The 7,121-nt window shown below is 44.2% G+C and overlaps 1 protein-coding gene across 5 annotated transcripts in view; it reads left to right on the plus strand.

The window, feature by feature from the left end:
- RELL1 (RELT like 1) overlaps window positions 1–3,102 on the plus strand; it is a 106,763-nt gene extending 103,661 nt beyond the window's left edge. For all 5 annotated transcript variants that reach the window (XM_072945311.1, XM_072945319.1, XM_006209739.4 and 2 more), the window contains one exon: window positions 1,035–3,102. The gene's annotated coding sequence lies outside the window, so the exon portion shown is untranslated. The remainder of the gene's footprint in view (window positions 1–1,034) is intronic.
- Window positions 3,103–7,121: the final 4,019 nt, after the last annotated feature.

The following is a 7,121-nucleotide window of genomic DNA, read 5'->3' on the forward strand; positions in this document are numbered from 1 at the left end:
ATGGATAATACTAGACTACACACCTTGAAGGATGCGCTGTAAAGTAACTAAAAATGATGCTTAAATTAAGACATCTCTACCCACTTTTTGCTGCTTCTTTGTATTTCTGCAAGGTGGTTTCATCTCTTTCTTTAGCATTTCTAGGCCAGCACAATTTTGGCAGATAAGAGAATGTTTTATAACCTGGTGTAGGTTGGCCTCCATGGTATGCATGTTTCAGAATACACAGGCAGATGTAGAATTTTAGTCTTGTCCTGGGCTATCCCAGTCTTCAAAACAGAAGGATAAGAGGGTTCATAACTGTCTGTCGCTTAGATGGGACAACAGTTTAAAAAAAAAAAACCTGAAAAGTAGAAAATTATTTTACAAGTTTACAAGGGGCTTCATTTGTAATGTAGGCATGGGCGTGGACTGGTTGTTAGAACTTAAACATATAATACAGAGCCCTCTGAGCTACAAAGAAGACCTAAGACTGAGTGAGCATTTATCCTTGTGTTCTGACTTGCCCAGTGAGTCTCAGCCAAGCTGCCCTGATTACTCAGTGGAGATGCAGAGTTATCTCAGTTTGGTGTGGCTTGGGAAAGATAGCTCACCTGGCACATCTGAGGTTCCTTGTGGCGGACCACGTTCACCTGCCGCTCGTTACCTGACAGAGGTGGCTGAAGGGTTAAAGCACAGGTTCCCGGGAGGGAGTGGCACCTGACTCACAGGGAGTGGGCCACCAGTCCCCTCAGAGACTCCTGTCAGAACAGACTGAGGGCATCAGTCTACGGTGCTTCTCAAGTTCTGTCCTTTCTTGTTTAAAAAACCTTGATAAAGAGGTCCTTTTGAAATTGTAGGACTTAGATTTCCTTAGACCAAATTCTAGAAGAAATGTGGAATGGGGGAAGGAATGCAGTTGGGTGGAGTGGGAGGGGGTGGGATGGGTGAGGATGGTTTGTAATTCCTCTGTGTGTTTCAATATTCCGGCAGATTAATGTGTGATACGATGTTGTCCTTTTACAAAGCTTTACCTCTTTTGTTTTCTCTTGCAGGAGTGACTTCACTTGAAGAGTTCTAAGAGACTGAAAACTTACGACATATGAAGTTGCCTAGGGAATTATTTTTTTATCTTTTATACAATTTCTAGGGTGGAGTCTGCAGGCATGTGGATGAAAGCTAAAAGGGAATGTTGTTGCTATGCTGGACACAGAATTCAGTTTGCTTTGAAGCAAGTTTTGGTTTAAAAAAATGTCTGATGAAAAATTGATTACATTTTCAGGGAGGAAGAGAGTTCATTTTTTTATCTTCCCAGCCATCACCCCCTCCCAGTCTCCCATTGGTGGCCTTGGTGTACACACTCCAGTTTTTCCAGTACGAGCACTGTGTACAGTGAAACTATTCGTGTACAGTCTGAGCTAATACTCAGGGTGCGTGTGCGTGTGTACATGCGTGTCTGTGTGTGTGTGTTTCTGTTCCCCAACCCTCAGATCTCATTTGGCTACTGGTTGTCAGAAGATCCTCTCACAGTTTAACTGTTACAGAAGATAGAAGATGAATCTTTGGTGGTGAAGGCTTCTTGAAGATAATCCAGTCTAGCCCTGGGCAGTGAATCCCCCAGAAGATCACAGAGTCAGAGGGAGCCAGGTGCTAGAGTTTGGATTCCGAGACCAGAATTCAGCCCAGACCTGCTACCAGCCTGCCACTCCTAGGTCACTTATAAAATATTGAGAGTTTGGGTTGTTCTTGTGTTGTTTTTTTTTAACTCAACCTAAGCAAATCTTACTTAGCCATTGAATAAAGGAGGAAATGGTTTAAAGTCACTAAGAAGAAGTCTTGTTTTGATAAAACAAGACAGTCTCCACTTTCGGTACAAGATGGGCCCACACCTCCCTTTGGTATGTTGTCCTTGGTGAGTTTCCTGTTCTCTGTCTTGTAACTCATGCTCCCTATAAAGGACTCTTGAGGATTACTTTCCCCTGTAGGCATGGAATACCCTACCGGTTTTTTGGGTATTTGGGTTTTTTTTTTTAACTTTGCAGTTTACAAAACACCTGAAAGGACCCAGAGGCAAGGTAGCAGTACATTTGCGGTAGGTCTGGGTCAGGGGGTGAGGGCGTCCAGTCACAGGGAAATCTCTGAGACCTGCCTCCATGGATGGCAGTGTTGGTGTGGTGCCTTGGATACTTCTTTTATTTTGAAAAGAAAACACATTTCTCATTTGACTCACAAAAGATGATTCCCATCAAAATGTACTTTATATTACTGTAAATATACTCATTTCATTCTTTTTTTTTGGCATCAAACTAAAAATTTCTAACCTTTTAAATGAATGGTTGGTTCAATTTCACATGAATTTTTGCTGACAACTAGTTAAAAGGTGTATGTGTGTATGTGAATACACACAATGGACTCGAAGAAGTCAGTGTGGAAGTAAATTTCACTGAGGTCCAGAAAGTAGCAACATAGGAATTTTGGGGGTGTGTATTAGTGTAAATAATGTATGTGCAGTCTAGACCAACCATTTTAGTTTTTAAAAATCATTTTTTTGTTTTAAAATTATTTTGCCCTCCAAATGGTGAGGGATAAAGTATAAGATATTCTTTAGCTTTAATTATTTTTTAATTTTATTCAAATCAGAGCACTTTTTTTTGATAGCAATACAACAGGCAAGAAAATACTCAGAAATATTTAAAATTGTATTTATACTAAGAGCACGTTTTAAATATTTTCTAATCCTTGAGCAGTGGTTTTCCAGGTGGCTTCGAATATGCCAAATGTTAAGCAATTCAATATTTTCAACACATATGCTTTTTACTGGTTCATATTATCTAATAAGGATTCCTGAGTGTTCCCAAAGCAACTGATGTTTACAGGGCTTCTGTGTTTTTCCTCCTACTTTGGAAGGTTCAGGGAACCACAACAAAGTAACTGTATAAAACACTAATGCTGGACTAACTGCTGATGTGATAAGTGAGTTGGCTACCACCTTGATGTCAACATTTGTAAAGGGAATTTTTCACCATTTTGAGTGTCAGATGTATTTTTAACTGTCCGGTTTGTACTTTTACGGCTTTTGTACTACCAAAGCAGAGTTAAAAATAAAAACGTTAAACACAGTGAGTTGCTCTTGAATGATCCAATTGTTGGCGCCTCGGGTACTGAAAGTACAATTGTGGCAGGATGGTTTACCGAGCTTAGTATTATAGGGCCTGATTGCTTTCTTAGGTCTGACTTGTCAAGTGCTCATTTGGCTGACCTTCCTCATTGGATTTTCACCCCCAGAATAATACCACCCCCACCCCCTGATGATTATTTTTTAAATCTGGAGATAATTTTCGATGTTTGGAAGACTTGCAAAAGCAGCACAAAGAGTTCTTGTGTACTCTTCACACCGCATTCCCTTATGTTAACATCTTATGTGACCACAGAGCAGTGATCAAAACTAAGAAATTAACACCAGTGTAATACTATGGATTAAGTCACGACATTATTCCCATCTCACCAAATGTCCCACTAACATCCTTTTTCTTTTCCAGGACCCTCCCCGTTGCATTTAGTTGTCAGCTTCCTTCATCTCCTCTGATCTGTGCTTGTCCCTCAGTCTCTTCTTGTTTGTCATGGTCATGACGCGTTGTAGTGTGCTGGTCAGTTACTGTGTAGAATGTCCTTCAACCTCAGTGTGCCGCTGTTTCTTCTGATTAGATGCAGGATTTGCATTATGAAAAGGATGCCCTTCCAACTGCTCCATGCTGGGGGAGGGCGGGGGAGGACATGGTGTCGGTAGGTATTACTAGTGATGTCATTTGGTCAAGGTGGTGGCCACCAGCTTTCATTCTGGTACAGTCACTGTTTCCCCCTCTGTTATTGATAAGTATTCGGGGGGAGATACTTTGAGATTAGGCACTATTTCCACTTAAATTTTCACCCTTTAATTTTATCATCTGTGTTAGTTTCTTGGGGCTCCTGTAAAAAACCGCTGCAAACTGGGTGGTCTAAAACAACAGAAATTTATTCTTTCACAGTTTAGGAAGCCAGAGGTCTGAAACTGAGGTATCTGCAAGGTTGGTTCCTTCTGAAGTCCCCCAGGGAGAATTGGTTCCATGCCTCCTACCTTCTGGTGGCTGTGGGTAGTCCTTGCTTCACAGCTGCTTCACTCCAGTGTCTGCCTCTGTCTCCACATGGACCTCTTCCCTGCCTGGGGGCCTGTGTCCACTCCTCTTCTCATGGGGACACCAGTGATTGGATTTAGAGCCCACTGCAATCTAGTATGTCTTCATCTTAACTTGGTTACATTTGCAAAGACTCATTCCAAATATGGCCATATTCACGGGATCCTGGAGTCAGGACCTCAGCATATCTTTTCAGGGGACGCAATGCAGCCCACCACACCATCCACTGGTGGATCTTGCCTGCAGCTGCTTTTACTGTGGGAGGGGCTCTTTCAGGACCAGGCCGGTGTCCTTTCAATACGGCTCCTCTTTATTCCTTCCTTCCTCCTTTCCTCTCTTTCTTCTCCCTTTTGCTCTTCCTCACTTTCGAGAACCACAAGATGCTCCAGGCTCATCTTCTCATCTTGTATATTCCTTGTCTCAGCATTGGAATCCAGCACTATTCAAGGAGCCCTGGTTCCTTTATTGGAGAACAGTGTTTAGAAATGAAGATCGGGCAGTAGGTGTGCTCGTTGATCCTGGGGTGTCACTGCTTCTGGGCACGCATATACGCACACACACACTACTCACCCATACATTTACACAGAGCTTTCTGTAGCTATCTTTAGGAAAAAAGCGCGAGTCATGACTGATGCCTCTGATCCCAGTCTAGCTCCATACGATTTGCTTGAACCTTCCAGCTTTCCTTCTTTGTAACTTTTTTCTCCTACAGTGAAGAAAACTGGTTCTTACTAGCTATACTATTTTTACAGACGTGTCAACTTTAACATATACATAAAGTAGCTTGAATATATACCCCTGCGGGAAATAGATTTCCAGCTAGAGCACAGTGTTGGTTGTATACTATTCTTCCCGGTTGCTGTTGAGAGAATCTAAGCAGAAGCCCGTTTGTCAAAGTTACTTAAGTCAGCGCCTTCACCCCTACCCTTTGGTGTGGTTATGTGATTCAGTTTTAGCAGAGTCATTTGTCATCGCCTGAATTCCATCTTTCCTTCATATCTCTATTAATTTTTTAAAAAATTTATATACAGCAGGCTTTACTGTTTGTGGTGACTCACTGGATTTTGACCTTGAATTTTCATGTGTGTCTGGTTGGTTTTTTGTCTTTATTTTTGCTTTATTTATTTATTTTGCCTTGAAAACAAGATGATCAAGAACTTAGGCTAAGGAGGTAGGAAAGGTGATTTTTACAATTTTCAGCTCATGAAAACCAGGAACCCCGGAATGAATGCACCAGGGAGGATGTTAGGAAGTCCCCAGATCTCACAGGGGAAGGGAGTCACTTGGATGACAGGTGCTGTTCTTAGTTGGCCAGTCTTTGATGTCGTCGCGAGGCTCCTCCCTAGGAGTCAGCTCTCCCCCAGCACCGGCAGGTCCTGGGGAATTTGCCAGGGACTGTCCGTGCCTTGTGTGCTCCCGCACTTCCTTCTCAAATCTGGATATCTAGGCTTCCTGCGCCCAGATCTGATCTAGTGGAAAGGTAAAGAGACCCTCCCTTCCCTCCCGCGGACGACAGCGGACGACAGCAGAATGCTGGGGCTTGGAAGTGGGGGTCCCGCGACTCAGGGCTGGGCTGCGGTCAAAGGAGACTGTTTTGCCCCCGATGTCCTTGCCAGTTCTTAAATCCTCTGACCCTTGTGTCTGTGGGGCAGGTTCTACCCAGGGCTTCCTTCGTTCATTCCTCATCTTCCCAGGACCATTCCTCAGGACTGTTCTCAGATCTTCTTGGAGGTCCCTCATGGGAGCGCCGAACCCCTGAAAGGGCACTTGGGACTTCTGTGCCCCCGGCGCTCTGCAGCTGCCCAGCTGGTGTCAGGGCTCACCGGACTGATTCCGCTGCTGTCCCGGCAGCGGGTAGTCGGCCTTGTACAAAGCTGGCGCGTGCGCCCTCTGCCGGCCAAAGGTGAGAACTGCAGATAGCATAGCTTCTTGGCCGTTTATTATTGGTGCTGTACCTTCTTTCAGTTCAGAAAGTATGTACGCATGATTATTTAATGAATACATAAATAACAAAAGTCTACCTGTAAAAATGAAAGAATATCATTAGATATTTTATGGGTGTGAAAATTTCAGTTTGGGTTTTTCCTAACCCATTTTCTGACTCTACCAGTGGGTCTCTATTGTCTTTCTCAGAAGAAACCCCAGGTTCTGATCTGGGAACTTGTTTCTCTGCAGGCATGACCTTTGATGATGGTAGGAAAAACTGAGTTTCATTTTGGAGGGAACCCCTTGCCCTGAATCCTGCCATGGAAGTGGTGTGACCATGAGAAGCAGTGTGGTCTCAGAGAACTAGCCTGGCCTTTGCTGTTGGTTTTGAATCCTGGCTCTGCCACTCACTGCCGTGTGATACTGGGAAATTACTTTCTGAGACGCAGTTTCCTCATATGTAAAGTGACCTATCTCCCAGGATTTTTAAACACTAGAAAAATGCATGCAAAGTCTCCAGGACCACCGCGACAGAGGACACTGCCGTTGTAAGCAGCCAGGCTTGGTAAGCTGCCCGGTAAGGGGTCTGTGGGTGTCTGTCCCACCACAGCTGATCAAGGTGGCCTGTAAGAGGTCCAGCACACACAGCTTTGTCCAAGGGTAGAGCTGAGCCAGGAAACTTCTTGCTCTGAAGCTGAACCACAGTTAGATTTCAAAGCCTCATGAAAGAGCCACAGAATAGAAGAGGATCCACATTTCGAGGAGGCAGAAGTACAGGGGTAGAAGAAAGAGCTGAGGATGTAGAGGTAGCGTGTGCAGGGGGCAGTTCATACTCCATCAGCTCTTCTGGAATGGTGCTCCCTCCTTCGGAGAACTATTTTCCTCCTTCTTAGAACCCAGCCAGGTCCCCTGCTGACCGAGCTGGATGTGACTGAGGTGGGCACATGACTGTGACCTGGCCTCAATGGGGCCTCTCCCTGGGGTGTTTGAAACTGGAGCTGGAGAAAGTGGTTTATTTCTTTTCTTTCTTTCTTTTTTTAATTG

The sequence above is a fragment of the Vicugna pacos genome, chromosome 2 (assembly GCF_048564905.1).
Source record: "Vicugna pacos chromosome 2, VicPac4, whole genome shotgun sequence".
Lineage (NCBI taxonomy): Eukaryota > Metazoa > Chordata > Mammalia > Artiodactyla > Camelidae > Vicugna > Vicugna pacos.